Raw genomic sequence first — 23,504 nt, 5'->3', positions numbered from 1 at the left:
GCTACTAAGTGACTAATGGACAGAAATACGCTGGACAAAGTGATGATTCATGTTCCAGGTAAGGCAGAATGAACAGCGTGAGATTTCATCATGCTATTCAGAATGGCATGTAATTTAAAACTTCTATATTGTTTTTTTCTGGAATGTTCCATTTAATATTTACAGACCCCAGTTGGCCATGAGTGGCTGAAACCACAGAAAGCAAGACTGCTAATAAGTTGGGGATTGGGGACTACTGATTCAGAGTTATCAATACCAGAAATGTTTCCTATTACATGTAACTTGTGAATAAACATGATTTATAGTTTAATTTTAGTGTTTGGGGAAAATGTACATTCTTTAATTCTGGAAAGCCTGCAGAACGAATTCCAGTGTTCATTCTGAAAAGTCTTTGCTAGAAAAATAACATTCTGGGCGCCTTCTACAGCAGTATCCTCCCTTTCCCTTCCTTTCTGCTGGCCTCAGACACTATCATCTGCCATCTCATAAGCAGCAAATCAGAGCTGAATGTGGTGTCTTCCTCCTAAACTCTTTAACCCTTGATAAACACTGTTGACTGACAAATAGCACTTGTCTATTTCTGTATTTTTTGGCTCTGACAATCATCTTGGAAGCCAATGAGAAGGAGAAATTTGGGGCTGCTGTGAAAAAGGCAACAGATTCTGGTAGGTGAGGCCACTGGAAGTGAGTGGTCTTCTGAGCCAGTGATAAAATCTTGGAGTCCACCCCCTTCTCCCACTAGATGAAGGAGCATCTTGGTTGGGTGGAGATCAGCACCTTAATGATCACTGCACTAGGTTGCAGTGATCCACATGGGTAGGGTGCTTAATAACCCTTTGGGTGTCCCCTGAGCAGGACTTCTGGGTTCCTCCTGTGAGTTCCCCCACCTAGAGTCTCAAGGTACAGCCCTAAGATCTTCATCATTAACAAACTCTCCAGGTAACTCTTGTGCAAACCAAATTCTGAAAACCGCAAATCTAGAGATGACCACACATGTTCTACCACAGAGTCCTTCACAAAGCCTCTCCCCAAAACTAGCCTTATTTTTCATTCTTTCTACTTTTCTGATTTTTTTTCTTTTTTTAATGAAGTCTCACTCTGTCACCAGGCTGGAGTGCAGTGGCGCAATCTCAGCTCACTGCAACCTCTGCCTCCCAGGTTCAAGTGATTCTCCTGCCTCAGCCTCCCAAATAGCTGGAACTACAGGTGCGTGCCACCACACTCAGCTAATTTTTGTATTTTTAGTAGAGACGGGGTTTCACCATCTTGGCCAGGATGGTCTCAATCTCTAGACCTCGTGATCCCCTCAGCCTCAGCTTCCCAAATTGCTGGGATTACAGGCATGAGCCACCATGCCCAGCCTTTTCTGATTATATAAAAGCAAAAGTCCCGGGGACTCATTGCTTGCTCCTTTAACTAGTGGTTCTCTTCTACCTGTGGGGCAGGACTCTTGCTTTAACATGATTCGCTGAGTGGCCAGTTTCAGGGTATCTTGATTGGGGCCAGGCAGGGTTGAAGCTTAAGGTGGGCTCAAGGTGTGGAGGGGCACAGGAAACAGGAGGGCACTGGTTTGAGAAGAGTGTAGAGACTTGTGAAGACACACAGTAAATAAGTATGTAAACAACTTAGTATATGTGACTTCAACTAAAATCCCTGTGTGAAAATTAAACAAATGAAGAGAAAGAGTAAGTTAATTAAAATGCATTGTCTTGGCCAGGTGCAGTGCCTCACGCCTGTAATCCCAGCACTTTGGGAGACCAAGGCGGGGAGATCACGAGGTCAGGAGATCGAGACCATACTGGCTAACATGGTGAAACCCCATCTCTACCAAAAATACAAAAAATTAGCCGGGTATGGTGGTGGGCGCCTGTAGCCCCAGCTACTCAGGAGGCTGAGGCAGGAGAATTGCTTGAACCTGGGAGGCAGAGGTTGCAGGGAGCCGAGATCATGCCATTGCACTCCAGCCTGGGCGACAGAGGGAGACTCCATCTCACAAAAAAAAAAAAAAAAAGTATTGTCTCTTGGGTCCAATAGAAGTAATTTTCTGTTTATTTCCTTTACAATCAATATTAATTTCAATTATTTTTAGTAACTTCCCTTTGAACTCATTGTTTCAAAATCCAAAAGTGACTTTCATTAAAGGTTGAATTTTGCTTGTGAGGACATGGAATGGGAAGCTTCAATTAATTAATTTTACTGACATACTAAAGGTGAAAACTTATGTAGTGCTGAAAAATCTTCAAACATATATTTAGCCCATTTTTTCTGTATGTAATAGAGATTGTCAATGGAATTGAACCCACTTTCGATGAATGAGGATTTCCAGCTACTTCCAGATATTCTCAATGGCATTTACATTTTAGTATTATAGATGGAAGAGTTCAGACTACTAGAATGATTATAAAATGCTCACGAGAACTTATTTCTTATAATTTTAAATTACAGTTGTCCCTTGAATAACAGGAGTTTGAATTTCAAGGACCCAGTTTTATGTGGGTATTTTTTTTCAATACATACAGTTGGTACTTGTAGTTCTGTATCTGAAACCAAACACGGATTGAAAAATATGGTTTTCCTTAGATGCTAAACCAACCATACTAATGGTTGACTTTTCCCATATGTGAGGTTCTGCAGGACTTACTTTGGGACTGAGTGTGCACGGATTTTGGTGTAACCTGGGGGGAAGGGGTGCAACTCTTGATTCTTCACTCATGTTAAAGATTAATTCATCCACTTGCTATTATATTTTCCACATCGATCTTTTTCTTCTAAATATTTGTTTTGAGAAATTTAGTTTGTGACCATGACATTAGAGAAGATAGTTGCTTTTTGTTGGATTTTGGTAAGCAAAGGGGAAAATAAGCACATAGGACCTCTTCTTCCCTATCCATCCTTCCAATTCTCCTTCGTTCAAGGGAATTTTTGATTTTCCAGCCTCCTCCTGCCTTATCTACAATGGAGGAAATAAAGACGTTAGGATATATTTCAGCCTTAGCCAGTTGGCCACACTTAGAGACACAGATCTCATATTTCCACCTGTATAACCCATTCTGCAAAGACTCAGATTCACACCATTCTAAAATGTAGAGAAATGTGCTAAGAAGCCACAGCTCTGAAGCCCTCTAACGAGGCAAATGGTTGACTCAAGTGTTTGCTCTCGGCAACAAGTGACTTCCTGCTTTGCAAAGAGAAATTTCAAAGGACTGATTTTTAAAATTCCAAAGAACCCTAAAAGTCCTTATATTTTGAGCTCTTACAGACCAAAATGAACAAAAATATCAGGAATATTTGGGTTGGATTTTCGTAAACTACAGAAATAATTAAAAGTTAAAGGAGCACTTACAACAAAGAAGATAAGAGATTTAGTAATTCTTCCTCCCAAGAATTTTCAAATTTTAGTGCAACCTAAGAATCACTCAAATAGCTTTGGCTAAGTTCTTGGCTTCACACTCAGGGTCTGCTCAGTAGACAGAGCAGTGGGTCAAAAATGTGGGCCCCCAACATTCTGGGATCTTGAAGGAAATGCAAATTCTAGGCCTGCTCAGTGACTCACATCTCTAATCCTAGCACTTTGGAAGGTCGAGGTGTGAGGAGCCCTTGAAGCCAGGAATTTCAGACCAGCCTAGGCAACATAGCAAGACCCTGTCTCTACAAATGATAAAAAGCCAGGCATGCTGGCAAGTGCCTGTAATCCTAGCTCCTTGTGGGGCTGAGGTGGGAGGATCACTTGAGCCCAAGAATTTGGGGCTTCAGTGAGCTATGATTGTGACACTGCACTCCAACCTGGGTGACAGAGAGAGACCTTGTCTCGAAGGAAAGAAAGAAGAAAGAAAGAAAGAAAGAAAGAAAGAAAGAAAGAAAGAAAGAAAGAAAGAAAGAAAGAAAGAAAGAAAGAAAGAAAGGAAGGAAGGAAGGAGAGAGAGAGAAAGTTGGGGGGGGAGAAAGGAGGGGAGAGAAAGCGGGAAGAGAAAGAAAGAAACAAAGAAAGAAAAGAAAAGAAAAGAAAGGCAGGCAGGCAAATTCTAGAGCCCACCTCAGACTTCCAGAATCTAATACTCTGGAAGTGAGGCCCAGTAACCAGTGTTTTAACAAGCTATCAAGCTGTCCAGGTGATTCTGATGTGCACAAATGTTTAATAACCACTGAGATAGAGCATGGTTATTTTTATTTTATTTTATTTTTACCATTGTGGTTCTCACTTTGAGAAACTATTGATGTCTGGTTCCCAGGCCTGTGTCAGCTGTGTCAGAACCTCTGCATACATTTAGAGAAACACTGGCAGATAGATGGGCTGCTAGGTTCATCTGTGGGCCATCTCTTCTCTCCCCACATATAATGATCTTCAGCCAAGATGCTTCATTGTCAGGACTTCTGCCTAAAGAGCCAGCTTCACCTCTTCCTACTCCTTCCTTTTTCCTCTTCAGCTTTACTGAGGTAAAATTGACAAATAAAAAGTATACCTATGGTGCACTACATGCTTTTTTGCTATATGTATACATTGTGAAATGACCACAGTCAAGCTAATTACTCCTTTTTTCTCATCTTACTTTACCTTTCTGAACCTCCTTAGCACCCTGAAAGCTCTGTGTTCTCTAGTCTGCCAACTCTCACTGTCCTTCACGGCCCAGGTCAAGGTCATTCCCTGCAGGAAGCCTCCCTTTGACTCCCTCTAGTTGTGTGTACACCTCCCATCACCTCCTCCCCTGTCAAAGCACCTACTGAACTGCGTTACAATGCTCTATTTATGGGCTCCTCCACTGTCCTGTGATACTACCACCTCGCACACCACCCCAGGGTAGGATCTCATTTACCTACTGTTCTGTGTCTAGCACTTAGCGCAGTATCTGGCAGAGTAGTCAGGTGCTTAATCCATGTTTGTTATGAATGAATCCCTAAGGCGGCACACTATTAGAGCTGCTTAAGAGGGTAAAGCATGGGCTATGGCACCAGGCTGTTGGGTTGAAGTACTAGTTCTACCACTTCCAGCTATTGAAATTTGGGTAAGTTACTTAATCTCTCTGATCCTCAGTTTTCTTATCTTTAAAACAGAGACAGTGCAATTTTCTCATATTAAATGAAGCATTCCAAATTAAGTACTTAGAGCAGAGCTTGGTGAGTACTAAGTCCCCCATGCTAGGAAGAAAATGGACCAGAAGATCCTAAGATGCTTCTGTCATGAGAAGCCTGCACATAGGACACGTTTTATTCATAGTCACTCTATTTCTCTTTCGTCTCCTTTCTTTCTCTAAATATGGTTATCTTATCTCTAGACTGCTAATATTTCTTTCTTCCTTTTCCTCTTTCTTTGACATAATATTTACAAGTCCACAGCTCAGATCCCACATGCATAACCATTAGAGATGTGTGCATGTGTCTGCATGTGTGCATGCATGCACTCATGCATGTGTGTGCATTTGGTTTGGTGGTTTGAGTAATTGGGTTTAAAAATGGAACTAGGGCATATCAGTAAATAGGCTATAGGCACTGACCAATTCATCAGTTATAACTCTTGTTTTTGAAGGATAATCCATTACAATAAATAAAGTCTGCATGTTCCTGAAAATTGTCACAGGAAATTGTTGACTAAAGGTGAGTCTCAAGTCAAAAGAGGAAAAAAATCCTGAATATAGAAATTTACATCAGATATGAAACTTACACATACAAAAAAAAAAAAAAGCATAACTGTCTGCTAAAGTAAGTAAGGGGAACTTATAGACTATCTCTGAGAAAATGGATGAATTTTGCAGGAAGGTGCTGTTTTATCAAGAGCAGCTGAGGTTTGATCTATAGTCACACATCAGGTTGTGTTGGCAGTTTGGTTACATATTTTTATTTTTGAAATCCTATCCTTTTCCCAGTATATGTATTCATATTCACAAATAGGATATTCATTCACTGGACAAATGTTTCTGGGTACCTACTTTGTGCAGAATATTATCTTAATGCTGGAAAACTTGTGGATGATTTCTTTCTTACAGCAAGTTTATTATTGTTGCTGCTGCTGATGATACTATTGCTATTTTTAATTGCTATCTCTTATTGAGAAACACCTCCATCACAGGGTCTCTGCTGAGTGTTTTTTAACAAGCTTTTTTTTTTTTTTTTTTTTTTTTGAGACGGAGTCTCGCTTTGTCGCCCAGGCTAGAGTGCAGTGGCACGATCTCGGCTCACTGCAAGCTCCGCCTCCTGGGTTCACGCCATTCTCCTGCCTCAGCCTCCCGAGTAGCTGGGACTACAGGCGCTCGCCACCACGCCCAGCTAATTTTTTTTTTTTTTTTTTTTTTTTTTTTTTTTTTTTTTTTGAGACGCAGTCTCGCTCTGCCGCCCAGGCTGGAGTGTAGTGGCCGGATCTCAGCTCACTGCAAGCTCCGCCTCCCGGGTTCACGCCATTCTCCTGCCTCAGCCTCCCGAGTAGCTGGGACTACAGGCACCGCCACCTCGCCCGGCTAGTTTTTTGTATTTTTTAAAGTAGATACGGGGTTTCACCGTGTCAGCCAGGATGGTCTCGATCTCCTGAACTCGTGATCCGCCCGCCTCGGCCTCCCAAAGTGCTAGGATTACAGGCGTGAGCCACCGCGCCTGGCCTTTAACAAGCTTTTTAAATGCACAATGTCATTTAATTTTCATGACACTCCATGAACTAGTTAGCTACTCCCATTTTAGAGAAGGAGGCTCAGAAAGGTTAAACAACTGGCCAAACCTGGTTTAAAATCTACATAGATTGAAAGTCTGGCAAATTGAAGAATTTGAGGCAGACTCTGAATCCCAAACCCAGTTCTTGTCACTATACTATATTATGCTTCAAGATAAGCTGCTGAAACATAAACAAATGAAAGGTTAAACATATGATGGTTCGAAGGATGGTACAAAGTGATACAGAATTCTGTTCCAAACCTGTAGTCCCAACAAAGGGTACAATTCAGCAGGAAGAATGTTCCTGCAAACATGAGCCTGGACTGCAAAATCATTAACCTACCCAGAGAAATACAGGGAGGGATCCTCCTGCCACCAGTGTAAACACTTTTCTAAAAAGCTAGTAGATATTTTCTAAACATTGTTTTTATGCCTGACTAAATGTGCATCATACTTTGGAAGTACTTCTAAGGCAGTGATCTCATCCTCTTTGGCACCAGGGACTGGTTTCATGGAAGACAAGTTTTCTAGAAGACCAGGAGAAGCAAGAACAGGGATGGTTTCAGGATAAAACCATTCAGATTATCAGCCATTAGATTCTCATAAGGAGCATGCAACCTAGATCCCTCGCATGCACAGTTCACAATAGGGTTCAAGTTCCCATGAGAATCGAATGCCACCACTGATTCAAAAAGAGGTGGAGCTCAGGCAATAACGCTGGCTCTCCCATGGCTCACATCCTGCTGTGTCACCAGGTTCCTAACAGGCCATCGACCAGCACTGGTCCATGGCCCACAAGTTGGGGACTCCTGTTCTAAGGTGCTGGTTGAAAAATGCATATTTTGCAGCATTGCTCCCTGTCCTGCTCCTACCCCCATCTTCCTACACAGACAGGTTTCAATTTAGTAGGTTCAGGTAGAACCCAGAGGTATGCATTTTGATCAGCATCCAGCCAGTTTATCAAGTACTGGTCTCTAGACCACACTTGCACAAACTGTGCTTTGCATCTCCATGTAAATAACATATTCTATATGTCATTTACAGTTCTCTTATACTAATATATTATACATCTATTATTACAAAAACTGAAAATAGAGATTTTTAAAGGGATAAGATCTTTCAAAATAAAGAGCAGGGCACATACTTTCTCTTCATAGTCCAACAGAGGGTGTAGCATACCATCTGCCACCCAGAGTTGAGTGAACCTCTGGCCTTGTACCCTAAGATACATCCCTGTCTTATGAACTTCTGGGAGACAGGAGGCTGGGTGGAATCTGTACTGGCTCAGTGCTTAGGCTCATTCTCTGTGGCCACCATTGTTCACCTTCAGACAGGTCAGTAAATCAATCTCCATGGCTTTGAAAGAAGAGTAGACAAGTTCTGCAGGTGAGCTGTGGAAAATTTATGCAACACCAGCATCTGCAGTGAAGAGATGATCTTGAAAAATATTACTTATGCTATACCATGGCAACCCCACCTCAGGTGCATGAATATGCAGTGTCACTCATGACACATTTGGAAATTCTCCCTGAGTGATGATTTAAATAAAATGTGAATGAAGTCCAAGTGTCATTCATTTCTGCTTTTAAACGGGAATTAAAAACTCATATAGGAAGTATTAATAATTGTGATTTTGATTTTAAGAAAAAGGTAAAAGTTTGTTAGTAGCCTAAATGTGAGCAAAGTTTCAAAAATTATATTAAAATTAAAATTTATGAACAATCCATCCTGAAAGTACAAGATGTTATTTTACTTAAAGAAGAGATAAGTCACTTAAGTGACACTTTTGCATTCCTAACTCTACATGAAATGCTGAATGTGCCAGGTACTGTGCTAGGGGAGAGGAGTAAAAAGATGAATAAGATGGCATCCCTATGTCCTAGGAAAGAAGTGCATGTGAACAATTACTGAGATTTCAAACACGAAAGGCACTGTAAAACAGGCTTGGGACAGTGCTGCGAAGCACTTAGCAGGGAGATCAGTTCTGCACAGGGATGCTGTGACCTGTAAAAAAGAAGTAATTTGGTGACACTTAAAATGGACTTAGGAGGATAGTTTACTTGACGGATGTGTTAGTCTGTTATCATGCCACTAATAAAGACATATCTGAGACTGGATAATTTAAAAAGGAAAGAGGTTTAATGGACTCACAGTTCCACATGGCTGGGGAGGCCTCACAATCATGGTGGAAGGTGAGGAGGAGCAAAGTCATGTCTTACTTACATGGTGGCAGGAAAGGGAGCTTGTGCAGAGGAACTCCCATTTATTAAACCATCAGATCTCATGAGATGTATTCACTACCATGAGAACAGTATGAAGGAAGCCGCCCTCACGATTCAATGATCTCCACCTGGCACCACCCTTGACACGTGGGATTATTGCAACTCAAGGCGAGATTTGGGTGGGGACACAGTCATACTATATCAACAGAAAAGGCAGGAAAGAGAAATCCAGGCAGAGGAATGAACCACAGCAGGGAGACAGAATGAATGGAGAAGAGGTGGCCCCGGTTATAGCCACCGGGAAGTTGAGGAAATGGCAGAGGGAAAGGAACCTGTAAAAGAAAAACTGAGAAGCTGCACCAGAGAAGAAGGAGTAAGGCCAGGAGCATTGGTGTCCTGGAAGGCAGGGACAAGACTAGAGGAAGTGGAGAGCAGTGTGAAGTCCTGCTGACAGTAGATGAGTTGGATTTGAGGATACAAAGGTCTTAGAGAATTTTGGCAAAAGCATTTGCTGAGGTGCATTGGGGTAGCGTAGACAGAACACAATGTGAATGGTTGGTGATGATATGAAGACATGAATAGCCATAATCCTTTCAAGAATTTTGTGGTGAGGGGAAATGAAGATGGAAGCACAGTTGAGGAAAAATATGGGGTGAGAAGAGCTTCTGCTCCTATTGTTTTAAGATGAGAAGGACCTGAGCATAATTCAATGATAACAGGAAAGGACCAATAAGAGGGGAGGCTAGTGAGGCTATGGGAATAGAGGGCAGGAGTGTGGGAGAGCTGAGCTCTGGATGCAGGGAAGCGTTCCTCTTCTCTTGGGACAAAAAAAGAGGGCAAAAGAGATGGGTATTGAGGCCGATCCTGGCATAGAGTTGGTGGTGAGAAGGCCAATGGCATTATTTCCTCCAAGAAGGCACAGCTGTTTCTTGAGAGCAGGCTGTGTGTGCATGTGTGTACATGTGTATGTGCATGGTGCACACACTTGGCCACGCTGGTGCTTGGAGATTTAAGGACAATGAAGACACCATAAAGATGTCTCTGGGGATAATTGAAGAGTTCCAGGCTGGATGAGGGCCCATGTCCCTCTTCTAATCTTTCCTGGCCTTAGGCCATACAAATATCTGGCTTCTTCGCACTCTCACTTGCAAGACATTGAGTTTGTGTGTTTGTATATATGTATAAATACATGCTTTTGATCGGGCGCGGTGGCTCATGCCTGTAATCCCAGCACTTTGGGAGGCCGAGGCAGGCGGATCACCTGAAGTCAGGAGTTCAAGACCAGCCTGACCAACATGGAGAAACCTCATCTCTACTAAAAATACAAAATTAGCCCCGTGAGGTGGCGGGTGCCTGTAATCTCAGCTACTCGGGAGGCTGAGGCAGGAGAATCACTTTAACCCGGAAGGCGGAGGTTGCAGTGAGCCCAAATCACGCCACTGCCCTCCAGCCTGGGCAACAAGAGTGAAACTCCATCTCAAAAAAAAAAAAAAAAAAAAAAAAAAAAAAAAAAAAAAATGCATGGTCTTGAATTTTCCCGTAGGCAGAATCTCTGGTTTCTCTTAATACCTAGTAGAGTTCAGACACATAGAATATATTCAATAAATAATTCTTGGTTGGTTGAAATATCTTTCAACTCACTATACGCCAGCTTTCAGCCAATAAGTAGACTCCAAAGGTGAAAAGTAACTATAATTCTAAGACGGCCCTTCCCTAGAGACAGGGAACTGAAATTGAGTTACTATTTTTAGCAGGAATGCATATTACCATAAAGAAAGTTTTCTCTGATCTGACCAATGATGGGTGCATGTCATAATACTGAATGAAAACCTCTTAAAATGCAATACGTTTTGTGCTCTACCTATTTCCTCTCCATTAACACACAAACATATGCACACTCATGCGCACAAATGCACACATACGTGCACATCTGCGGGTGCACACCACAACCAAAACCCAAACATCTTTTTGATCCTTAGATGGCTGGTGGCGTGAATTTTCTGTAATGTAAACGAAGAAGCAGTGGGCAGGATAAAGGGTTAAGTAAGGATCTCTAGTAATGCTTCAACTTGTTCTTTGAGGAGTAACAAAGAGAGGAAGAAGCACAGGCTTTGTGGAAGGAAATTCCCAGGCCCCACTTCGGACATTCGCAACCTGCCCTGTGAACCCCTGAGGGGTGTCTGATAATAAACACTTGCAAACAAAACAATCCTAAAAGGCATTTTTACTAACATTCTCACATTCTCACCAAAGAGCTACAACACGTTTTCCTGAATCTCCAGACCTCGGGGTCGGGATATCCACCTGCCAGCAGAGGCCAACAACCCAGTCCCTGCTCAGGCTGGTGTTTGTACGTGCAGGTCCCCCTTGCTCCTTGAGCCTTTGATTGGGCAGGGGTGGTGATGGAGCTGTGGAATGCAGATCACAGACTCAACACCGGACAGGATGGGTGTGGACTGCTGTGTGCAGGCCTGAGACCCACCTCTTCATCTTCCCCAGAGACCCCCAGACATAGCCCTGAGCATTGCAGCTTTGAGTAATAATGCAGTGACCTTCCCTAGGAGTAGAAAGAACTTGACAAAGGCATGAAAAGCTCTGCTTGTAAAGTGTGCCAATTAAGTAACAAATTGGTCTTCTTTTCCTGTAGTAGCAAGACAAACAAATAAAACCCCTGGAGACTTGACAGTAAATATTTGTGCAGAAGTTTGTTGTAAGAAGCTCAAAACATGTTAGGATCAAGAAGTGAAAACTTAAGCAAAAGTCTAGTTTGGGTGAGATTGTTTGTAATATTATACCTTATTTATCCCCAAACTAATAGGATGTGAGATCTGTTATGCCCATTTCATCAATGAATACATGAAGGATCAGAAACTGGCCTAGGGTAATAGTAAAGTTCTGGGCGATCCAGGTATCTGATACTTGCTCTAGTGAGTATGTATGTGTGTGTGTGTATGTGTGTGTTTATTGGGGCTGTGTGTACACAGATTTATGACTTTTTTAACTAAAATATGCTTAAAATACCTTTATTAATTGCAATTCAAGCCAAGATCCTCAAATGGCATCACTGTCTCAGGTCTAGACCAGAATTCACTTCACAGTGCGGGTGAGATTTACATCCTTGACTACAAAAAGAAAGCTGACCCTTTACTTTGAATTGCCGTCACTGGTCTCTGGAATATTTTTGGATGACTACTCATTTGCATCTGTCCAGAGTTGGCAGGCAATCTCCCTCTTGACCCCGGCCCTCAAGACCACATTGATCCAATGAGGTGATGACAGGCTCCAGATTTTACTCTAGGTGGGGTTAACATGAGCCTCTACTCAGGCCTCCTTCTGTCCTTTGTGCTGCAACAATGGGCGGAAACACAGCCTTGTTAAAGGAAATTCCCAGGGCCGTGCTTTGGACATTAGACAGTGGCTTTGCTATGCTGGGTAGGCTGATGTGCATCTAAAAATAAATACACTGGTCTGCAAGGGTTTCTATGATTTTGTTCTGCACAGTTGATTACATTTCAAAGGATTTTTTTTAAATTAGTGTTTTTAAGAAAGCTAATTTAGGTAAGCCTTGAGAATAAAATATATCATGGCTTTGTTTCGGTTTGAAAATATATAGCATTTGCTTATAACTGAAAGGACTGCTGCTTTTTTCCCCCAGAATCTCAAAGTGAGATTGAAGAAAGCAAAGTCATGCTGAGATGCTGCCCAAGCATGGTGAGAAACATGCAAGGGTCCAGAACTGCATGTTCTTTGAGTCCACAAAGGATAAAGTATTAACAGAAAGCTCTGGGGCTGCCTGGAGTGGTTGGTGATGTGTATAGGGCCTACCTAAGCCTAAGTCTCACTTCTCTAAAAGTTTCCATGTCCTTACTTCGCAGAGAGACTGCTCTTCTGGTGGTTCATGTAGCAGAAAAGGAAAGATGGGTAGAAGGCAGTGGTCAATGAACTTGACTCACAGCAGGCAGACAGTTCCAGCCAGCTCTCTTCTCTCCCCAAAAGTCAAATATTCCATTCACAGTCCTTGCAATTTAGAAGATGGTAGAATCAGTTTCTTTTTCACATTTTAAAATTAGATCTCTGAATGGCTAGGAACCCATATCCATGTAGTCGTGTTTCCGTTTTGGCTAGAGGAGAAATCAGAGCCAAAGCTCTGAGTCTTGCTGTTATTTGCCTGACTCTACTTGAGCTGAAAACGTCCAGAAATGCGGCAGTTTTCCATCAAATAGGAATGTGTTTGCAGCACAAGAAGTAACCCACAATTTAGTTAAAGAGTAACCCAAGAAGAGTGGTTTACAGTGAACTTTTCCCTCCTCATTGTTCTCATTTCTTTTTTGCTCTTTCCTGGAAGTCCAGCCTACTCCATTGTTACTAAGACCCTATTTTAAACTTACTGCAGCAGATAGGTAGGGCTAGCTTATGGAAAGTCAGCTATCCTCACTCTAGCCTGATGACTTATTTTGCAGACCTTCTTGGTGGCTTGGATCACTGCACTGACATCACGAGACTCTTGATAGCTTTGAGCGGGAAGGGACCTTCGAGGTCATCACCCGGACTCCACCCAGTGTGGGCATCCCTTTGGGAACACCCTGGCCACTAGTCCGTCTTCCAGGGTGCTGGAACATTGCCCGGGACAAGGCGTTCACCACACCACAAGGCAGCTCACTCATTTTTAGATGATTCTGATGGTGGGTAAATCCTTCCACATATTGAACTGAAATCTGTTACGCTATAATTTCCACTCATTGATCTTCTGTTGACCTTCCCTTTTCCCACACAAAGCAACCGTTCGATATTTAAAAGCAACCCTCATGTGCTACAAGATGTACTTCTTACTTTTAATTGTCCCGTGAATGTTCCTTCAACTATTCTGTGAATGACAGTTTTCTCATTTTCACAGTCTTGGCCAACCTCCTCTTTTAAGACTTGGTGTTTTTTGTTTTTTGTTTTGTTTTGTTTTGAGACAGAGTCTTGCTCTGTCGCCAGGCTGGAGTGCAGTGGTACAATCTCAGCTCACTGCAACCCCTGCCTCCCGGGTTCAAGCAATTCTCCTGCCTCAGCCTCCTGAGTAGCTGGGACTACAGGCAAGCACCACCACGCCCAGCTAATTTTTGTATTTTTAGTAGAGACAGGGTTTCTCCAGGTTTGCCAGGAAGGTCTCAATCTCTTGACCTCGTGATCTGCCCACCTCGGCCTCCCAAAGTGCTGGGATTACAGGCAGGAGCCACCGTGCCAGGCCAACCTGGTGTTTTTTTAAAGGAACCTATTTGGCACTTTAGATAATTAATCTTCTTACAACTTTGTGCACTAAGTATTAGTTCATATTTTCAGAAACAAAACAAAGACTTGGCAAGATACAATTACTTGTTCAACACAGGAGATTAAAAACCAGGTCTGCCTCTTTCTAGCCCACAACATGCCTCTCACTAAAAAAGAAATATTGAGCCAGATATAGTCCAGGCTGATTTCAAATATATCCTGAGATCTGTGGCAGGCCACAGGAAACCTCTCATGCAGGTTAACCTCCCTTTTGTGGTTACAACGTGTGTTTATTGACAGAGATTAAAGTGAACTTGAGTGGGTAAGAAATTACCAACAGAAAACATTCAGCTGTTGAAAGGCAGCTATAGACAAGGTGGGCATGGAGGGGGCCTGGAGGCAGAAAGGCATAGGAGCAACAGCAAGCAAGAAGGGATTCCAGAGGTGCAGGATCCATGTCATTTGGAAGCTCTGGACAATGGAGGAGGAAGAGAAGAAGGCTGGAAGAGAGAAACAGCGGTCCCTTGGGAGCACCTCAGCAGTTTGCTTTAGCCTAAACCTGGTGGTTGTGTCTATTTGCTTTCTCCCAAGGGTCCATGTGCTCTATGGGAGGGCAAAGCGTGGGGGACAATGATACTATGCTCTTCTCCAGCATTTGATTCTAGGTGAAATATGGCTAAGACACAAATCTTTGGGTGGAAAAAGGAGAATACCACATGTAGTCAGAAAGGGAATCCTTTTAGCTGTGCTACAGTGAGGGATGATGTCAGGAACTGGCTATACGTCTACCTGCTTCTAGATTTTTCCTGCACCACTTGGTAGAGCTACTTCCTTCTCTTTTCCTGGCTGCTTTCCTAAAGCACGGATTGCTTAATGGAGGCCCTTCCTCCCTCTTCATCTAACCTGCTTCAGAGCAGCACTATACCCAATGATGAATGCCTCATAGATTCCTCTGAGTTGCAGGACACTGCTCCCCAGGAGTCACGGGCAACTGTGCTCTTGGGGAAGTACCAAAGCACAATGTTAATGTCAATGGCTGAACACATGGGCATAGTAATAAAATGGCTCTCTTAAGATCTCTTCGAGCTGGCTTGACTCAGAGAAATACAGAACTCTGTCTTGTTCATCACTTGAAAAACTCAAGGTTCAGAGAAAAGTTGTGGACCCACCCAAGGGTCACATGGCAAGAGAGTTGCAGGTACAGGACTAAATCTGGGGCCCCAAAGCACAGTTCAGCTTTCTTTCTACTGAACCACACTGACTTCAAGCTTCAAGTTCTCAAGGCCTTTACTTGGATGTGCCAGCATTTGTTAGGGATCAGACTTATTTCAGTTTTCCTTAATACTTCCATAAAAGAGAAGTAGCACAGAGGATGACAAAAAGTAAGTCCTCCAGATGAGAGCTGCATGGAGGCAGGACTCACATCTGTATTGTTTGCCATCACATCCCTAGCACATAGCACACTGCCTGCCCTGTGAAAGGGACTGAGTGAGTCCTTGACTTAGAGTGGCAGAGAATGAGGGGCACCGATAGGGAAACAACTAATGAAAGAGGCTGTCACAAAGACATAAAGAAATAGATTCTAAAAGGCATGGCACATGGAAAGTACTCAAAATATTTGGTGAGTAAATGAATCCAGCAACATTTCAGAAAGAAGAGTGTGGGAAAATGCTATAAGGATTAAAAATATTGTTTGGAAGATTCAAACTATAGATCTCTATCTCATAATTAATTAGGGTTTTTCAGACAATGTACACATTCATTTGCTCATTCATTCATTCATTCATTCAACAAAATTGATTGAGCAGAAGCTATGTGCCCAAAATTGTGCCAAGTGCTATGGGTTTAGGCACAGAAGACCAATAACTCCTCAAGAGTGAAAATAAATATAGCAACTATTATTTAATGTGCTTAGGGATATGTCAAAACATTCCACCAAGTACCAGAAAAATCACAGACCTGAGAATCGCTTAGTAGAAGAGGGATGAAGGGGAATGAAGGTGTACAAACCAGGCCTTAACGGGCAATTGGGTGGGGAAGATGAATAGAGGTATCCCAGGCAGGGAGGACAGCACACACAGAAATAGGAAGGCGTTAGAGTATTCACATATTAGGGAAATGCAAGGTACTTAGTTTAGTTGCAAAGACAGATGCTGAGAGGGTGAGGCTGGCAGGACAATACGGAGCCGACTGATTTTTCTACCCTCCTTAAGTGAATGCTTCTCAAACTTTAATGTGCATATGCATCACCCAGGGATTAAAATGCAGATTCAGAAGTCTGGGGAGGGACTAAAGAATGTGTTCCCAAGTGATCATTTCCAGCTGATGCCTGATGCAGCTGGTCATTGTACTACACTTTCGGTAGCAAGGCTGTAAGCAACAGAGTGCAACAGAAATATTTCACTGAGGTCAGGCACCTTGGCTCCCACCTGTAATCCCAGCACTTTGGGAGGCCAAAGTGGGCGAATCACCTGAGGTCAGGAGTTCGAGACCAGCCTGGGCAACATGGTGAAACCCCATCTCCACTAAAAATACAAAATTTAGCTGGGCGTGGGGGTGCGCGCCTGTAGTCCCAGCTACTTGGGAGGCTGAGGCACGAGAATCATTTGAACCTGAGAGGCAGAGGTTGCAGTGAGCCGAGATTGCACCACTGTACTCCAGACTGGGCAACAGAGCAAGACACAATCTCAGAAAAAAAAAATTATATATATATCACTGAGAGTGGCATTATTAGAACTGCATATTCCCAAGAGCCCTGTAGCAGGGTATGGAAGATAGAATGGAGGGAGACTGTATTGATGTAAAATACGTAAGTGGTAAGAAATTATGAGCATTAGAGCTAAATAAACTAGAAAAGAATAGTAAATGTTCAATAAATAGGTATGAATTGTTTGATATTCCATGAAGTCTGTATAAATTATTTCTCTTAGAGTAAAGGCTGGTTGTGAAGACAAAATGAAACAATAAAAACATAAGATGCCAAAACAAAATCCAGAGAAATACGTAGTGGTACTTAAATAAGACCTGGCTCTTCTCTGAGTCTCAGTGACGTATCATCTTGAGCCTTAACAGTGACCAACAAGAGCACCCAGCTAAGGAGTGAGTACCATCCCTACAGACAACCACCACCACAGCCTCTGAGCCATCCCTGGATATTCGTTGTCACTGCTTGTATTGAATTTCAGGAAACTTCTGGAATAACAACTGTTTCACCACAAATTCTAGAAAATAATGTGGAAGTCCACCAAGTCCACCAGATCCCTGAACAAAGTACTCTTTTTTTTTTTTTTTAACTTACAGCACATAGGCACTCTAAATTAGGAACACCTGTTCCTATTTCTGTTCGCAAATTCTCTGTCAAATCTAGTATTTCTTTAACTGAAAACCTCAGAAAGGAATAACAAAGAAATCATGGTAGAGGTCTATACTATTAAAAAGAAAAGGCAGTTAGTAAAAATTACCCTGTATGCAGAAACCAAAAAAAAAAAACAAACTACTTCTAATGAGATGTGCACTCCAAAGAAAATAAGAATTGACGCCATGATCTGTATACTGACTGGCATTCTTTATCCAAAGCTGTACAGATTTGAAAAATCCATATGTCATATCCCCTCTTTAGTCCTCACAGTCTTGTACATCAGTAAATCTCCACACGACACACAGGTTGAGAGCATGCAGCCAACTAGAAAAGCCACGTGGAAATGCACATCTATTCCAGAGCAGCTGGATTCACATTTAACATGACAAATCAAAACGATACAGGTACCTACCTTTCTCTTCTGGGATTTGCAGGCTCCTAAAATTCAATACCTTACTGCTGATCTGCCCCAAAACCTCTCAGGTGAGGTGAACCTTGAGGGTATCCCATTCAATTACACAGCCAGAGGAGGGTGGGGTTTCACAAGACCAGACTTCAAATGCTGGGGATCTTGCGGGTTCCCAGGCTGTCGGGAGCAGAGGTGAACTGCCTTCTGTTCTCTGCTGCAGGAAGAAGCCGGGAGACACTGAGTGACTGGAGGTAGGGGGCGGGGGCTTGGGGGAGGGAAGTAATACGGGGACTGTAATAAATAAGAGATCCTCGCCACATGATTTCCTGTATTTGGTGGCTGATGCCTCTCTCCAGGCTCCCTAGAGGAAACAAGAAACTTGTCCTCTGGCCATTGGAAAGAAGAGAATAAACACACTGAGAACTGTGAAAAGAAGCAGCAGGACCCCAGGCAAGGAGCTGATGGGCCAGCCAACTTTACCTTTTACCAAGTGCTTTCTTCCTGAAGTTCCTCTAAGTGTTTAACTCTGCAAAAGTCAATGATGTCCTCATCCTCTCCCACTGTGCTGAAGCATATTCTGGCCTCAGGCCAGATGTCATGTTACAGAGCGGCTGGTGAGAGGCAGGTTAGAATAGTCCCCGGAAGACTCCATTCCCAGCCTCAGGAAAGACCCTCTAAGCTCTGTCTTTGGAAAGTCTGATCTTTCTTAATCTTGGACTGACTCCAAAGCCCTCAGGCCATTTTGCCCTAGAGTTTAAAGAATTATCAGGAGGCCACCATCCATGGATTGCGAGAAGTAGGACCCTCTACATTATTTATGGGGTTCCATGTAAAACAAAAATGTGACACCCGGCGGCAACAGAACATTAAAGCAAGTATGGGGACTCTCTGGAGCAACCGTACCAGGTCGCAGACTCCCCAACCCAATTCTGGCTGTAGAAAGAAGGTGGGAACCTCGGGCTGTGTGGATTTTCACACGCTGAGCTGTTGAGAGGCCTGGACAACCCCCATTGTGTTCAGTGGGGTGACAGTCAGTCCTCGAACAGCAGTACACTTGGAAGCTGCTGCAAGGTGGCAGACAGGGAGGAGGGTGGATGCTGGGTTGTGGATGTGAGCAGACAAAGACCACAAACATATCACTGACTTAAAAATCACACAGTGGTCTCCTTGCCCATCTTTTCCCTCACTTCCTATCCATTCTCCTCCCAGCAACCAGGGCAATGTCTTTCAAATGCCATCTTCATGATGGGATTCCCATACTTAAAATGTTTCAGGAGCTTAAGGATATAGGCCAAACCCTTAAATGCGCAACGGCCAATCTCTCCTACTTTCCCTCAAAGCCCACTTTCACCTGCACTCTCCTCATGCCCTTTCTCATTCCCTCCTTCCCCACTTCTCTCCACTCAATGAAGCATGTCCCAATTCCTTGAATCTCACATCCTTCAGAATGCATTTTCCAATTTCTGGGCCCCTTTGGTGTTCTTCCAAGCAAACCATGCTTGTCTCTCTCGTAACACTAAAGCAAGGAAGCCTGCCTACTTGTCTCTCTGTCTGCTTCTTGGCTGTCCCTCTGTGAGGTCGAGGACTGTGTCTGCTTCACCGTTATATCCCTAGTATTCAGGATCCAGCAGTGTCTGGTTTGTGTGGGTTTAACGTTAGGAGGAGGAGCGTCATCAACTACAGTTACTGTTGGGTGTGACGGTGCGCACCTGTACAAGTCCCAGGTACTCGCGTGGCTGAGGCAGGAGAACTGCTGGAGCCCAGGAGTTTGAGACCAGCCTGGGTGAGACCCTGTCTTTACAAAATAAAATTAAATAAATTACAGTTATTACATGTTAGGGAAAGGAGAATATATGACTTAGAGGAAAACACAAGACTGTTGTTACAGTTTTAAAAAGTGGAGCAACTTCGTGAGTGGTATTGCAGAGCTAGTGTTGAATATTATTAAAATGCTGCAGTTTGTAATATGCTGTGTATTGCAGCCTCGCAGAGATTATTGTAAGTAGGCAACAACCTCTATTCCATAAGTGAAGTCTTAGATAGGCTCACAAGAAGGAGGACTAAAGCTAGCAAGGGTGAAGGAAATGGGAGTCTGTTGGAGGTGAGGGGAGAGAGAGGAAGAAAGAAGGGGCAGTGGAAAGGAAAGAGGAAAAGAGGACGGAGGGATATGGGAGGAGGGATAAAGACATGAGAAGTGGGAAGAATCACATGAATGGAACAAAGCTTAGAAAACAGTGAGGTGGTGGGGAGGGGAGGAAAACCCTGGTGAAGTCAGCATTTATCTGGAAGCAGTGCACCACGGGCAGGCTCTGTGCACCCTGCCTGACTCCCCTGCACTTTCTCAGGCTCCCTGATGAATCAAGCCTGTTTTTCAACAAGTCAAAAGGCAAAAGGGGGTCTAGGGACATGGCACTACAGCTCTTAAAACACAACAGTTAGCTTCTCCTTTTTGTTTGGACTTTGAAACATTATTAAACCACATAGTCACTTTTATATTTCATGATTTTGAATACTTCCATGACAATATTACATCTGGAATTTCTAAGCATATATTCTGGTTACTTTTCGCTGTTCCTCTGAATCAAGAGGTCACTTTGTGTGATGATGAGGGCTGCACATGAGTGAGAAGCCCCAGATGAGGCTAGATGATTGGAGTACAAGCTAGAGTAACAAGACCCATACTCTAGCATCTATAAAGGTCATCAAAACATAGGTGATTCTGGTTTTGTGCATTTAATTGTCGTTTAATATATGCATCTATCTAGAATAGGGCAAAGATATTTATTAAGCCAATCATTTGAACTTTATGAAGTCTTAATTTGGTTCCTAATTAATGAATATTACTTCCATTGGAAATGGAAGTGTCAGAGAAAATAGTGAAAGGCTTTCAAATAGGAAAAGATGACTGGGTGTCCTGTCAACAGAGTGTTGAGAGTTTTCTAGCAAACAACATACCGCTGGGGAGCTGAATCTATAGGGGTCTCTACATTTGATCATCTTTGACTGGATGTTTAATAATTCTGAAGGACGTAGAAACTAATAGTAATACAAATGATTTTTGACCATAGAAATGCACATTAGTTTTGTCCAGTAGAGACATAATTGCCTTCTACCCTATAGAAATGGTTATTTCAAACATTAAATTTTAGCGCATGTTAGGATATTAGCCAGTGTTTGTAGTTATTAGCAAATTCAATTCAGCATTCCTTATTGTCTCTATATAAATATATCTGCTCTTGAGATTTCCCTTTGAACAAGTCCTAATGTTTTACCACTCCTTCATTAGTTAATGAGTTAAATAAAATCTCTTTCCCATGTTCATTTTATATTTGTTTGAATCAGGATTTCACCTTTTGAAAATGATCTTTTAACAGAAGGGTAGGTGATAGTGCTGACAGCAGGTTGTATCAGGAATTTTCAATGGCAAAACTGTTTTCTTAAATATTTGGCCTAGTTTTATACATTCTTTGAGTATGTAAAATAAAAACAGGGAATAAACTAAGTGTGTTGATTATGAAAGTAAATGACAAAGCTTATCAGCTGAACAATAGGTGGGTACAGAGTTTCAGTTAGGGCAGGAGTACAGGCAAAGCCCAAAGCAGAACTATGTAAAACAATAACTGGATCCGGGTTTACTAAATATGGTGAAAGTGGACTAGGTTTGGACTCACTAAAACCAGTACCTTGGAGGAAAGAAAACCTTGATAAGCAAAGGGCATACATTTCAGGTGTTCAGTATTTTTTAAGACAGTATTTTTAGGAATTCTTGCCATATAGGCAATTATTCAGAAATGTCCTACTATTAATCAGCTATAGCAAACCCTTCAACATAGGGGACAATGACATTTTGAAAGGAAGAAATCAGAAAACACAAATATATTTGTGTGGTTTGGTTTCTCTTTAATTTTTATATTTGTTGTATTTTTAGTGTATGTGACTTACAATCTATATTTTTAAAATCAAAGATACAAAATAATTTATCTTTAAGCATCAGTCTGGCCAATCAGTTTGGTTTGACTCACTAAAGCTCGTAGTGCCAGATCGGCAGCTAAACATGAGGCCTTTTTGTTTTGTTTAATTTTTATTTTCAAAATGAATTTGCCATTAATTTTGTAATTTAGAGTGGGGGAAATGACTTATCAAACAGCTCAGTGTGGAAGTTTGGATATTTTCATGAGAACAGTGATTCTTGATTTTGGAGTAATCATGAGAACTATAAATGATCAATAGCAAGTAATAGAACAAATGTGATCTACTAGATGCTTAAAGATCACTTCCCACAAACGCACGACTCTTTCTGTAAGAACCATGAGTAGACTTGTGAAGGGAGACTCCGTCACAGACTGACACACCAGCTTTGTCTTCACCCGCATTAGAGGTGAGGCTCTCTCTCCTTTCATTGTCAGTTTTTCTCTGCCAACTACTAGCATCACATTTGTCATTGAAGACGGAGCTCTTAAGAGGGGACTATTAAGGAGCTCTATAACTTTCATTGTTTCACTGAAAAATAAAAAGGAAGTATGGACACTATAATATTAAACCCGTCAAAGAAGGAATATACATGTAAAACATCAGTAGCATTGTTCTTGAGGAAAAAGGAATGTTGGCCTAAAGAAAGGCAACTGACCACTATCATATGTTTCCCTTAAAAATAAAGGTGTTAGGAAAAGAGAGAGAGAGAGAGAGAGAGAGAAGGAAGAAAGAGAGAGGGAGAGAGTGAGGGAGAGGGACAGAGGATGGAGAGAGGAAGGGAGGGAGGAAGGAAGAAGGGAAGGAAGGAAGGAAGGAAGGAAGGAAGAAAAGAAGGAAGGAAGGGAGGGAGGGAGGGAAAGAGAGAAAGAAGGGAAAGAAAGAGAGAAAGAGAAAAAGAAAGAAAGAAGAAAGGAAAGAAGGAAGGAAGGAAAGAAGAAAGACAAGGGGAGGGAGGGAGGGAAGAAAGGAGGAAAGAAAGAGGGAGGGAGGAAGGGGAGAGAGAAAAAAGAAAATGAAGGAGGGAGGGAGAGCGGGAAGGGAGGGAGAGCGGGAAGGAAGGAAGAAAGAAAGGAAAGAAGGAAGGAAGGAAAGAAGGAAGGAAGGAAGGAGGGAAGGAGAGGGGAGGAGAGGAGAGGAGGGAGTGAAGATGAGGGAGGGAGGGAAGAAAGGAGGGAGGAAAGGAGGAAGGGAAGGAGGGAAGGAGGGAGAGAGGGAAGGAAGAGAGGAAGGGAGGGAGAGAGGGGCCATACGTATGTACATAGATTAAACCAAGTGTTTCAGGGAACTAGGGATTCTCAAATCCTGCTTTAGTGTTTTGGGAAGAATTCTACTCACACTGCTTGGTGAGTTTAATTCAGTAAACCACTTTGGAGAGCAGTTTCACAGTGTCCAGGATATTTCAAATTTCTAGTCACATCATACATTCTAGAAAATTCTTGCCTATATATACAAGGAGAAACACAAGAGAGTTCAACTGCAACACTCTTTAAAATAATTATAATACAAAAATATATACATGCATCATAGAAACATTGATAGGAAATTTTTGATATTATTACAGAAATAATAAATTAAGTCTGTATGTATCAACATGGATGGGGAAAAATACATGTAAAAGTTTTTTAAAAAGCCAGCGGGAAAAAGGTCAGTTGTAGAA

The 23,504-nt window shown here is 42.4% G+C and overlaps 1 protein-coding gene across 5 annotated transcripts in view; it reads right to left on the bottom strand.

Moving 5' to 3' along the window:
• Nucleotides 1-18,088, bottom strand: part of ADGRF5 (adhesion G protein-coupled receptor F5) — a 102,549-nt gene extending 84,461 nt beyond the window's left edge. For all 5 annotated transcript variants that reach the window (XM_074039047.1, XM_005552795.5, XM_074039050.1 and 2 more), the window contains exon 1: nucleotides 17,879-18,088. The gene's annotated coding sequence lies outside the window, so the exon portion shown is untranslated. The remainder of the gene's footprint in view (nucleotides 1-17,878) is intronic.
• Between the last annotated feature and the right edge of the window lie 5,416 nt (nucleotides 18,089-23,504).

This window comes from Macaca fascicularis, chromosome 4, assembly GCF_037993035.2.
Source record: "Macaca fascicularis isolate 582-1 chromosome 4, T2T-MFA8v1.1".
NCBI classification, from domain to species: Eukaryota; Metazoa; Chordata; class Mammalia; order Primates; family Cercopithecidae; genus Macaca; species Macaca fascicularis.
Note: the sequence above shows the minus strand (reverse complement) of the source record. Positions and strands in the feature narration are given on the sequence as shown.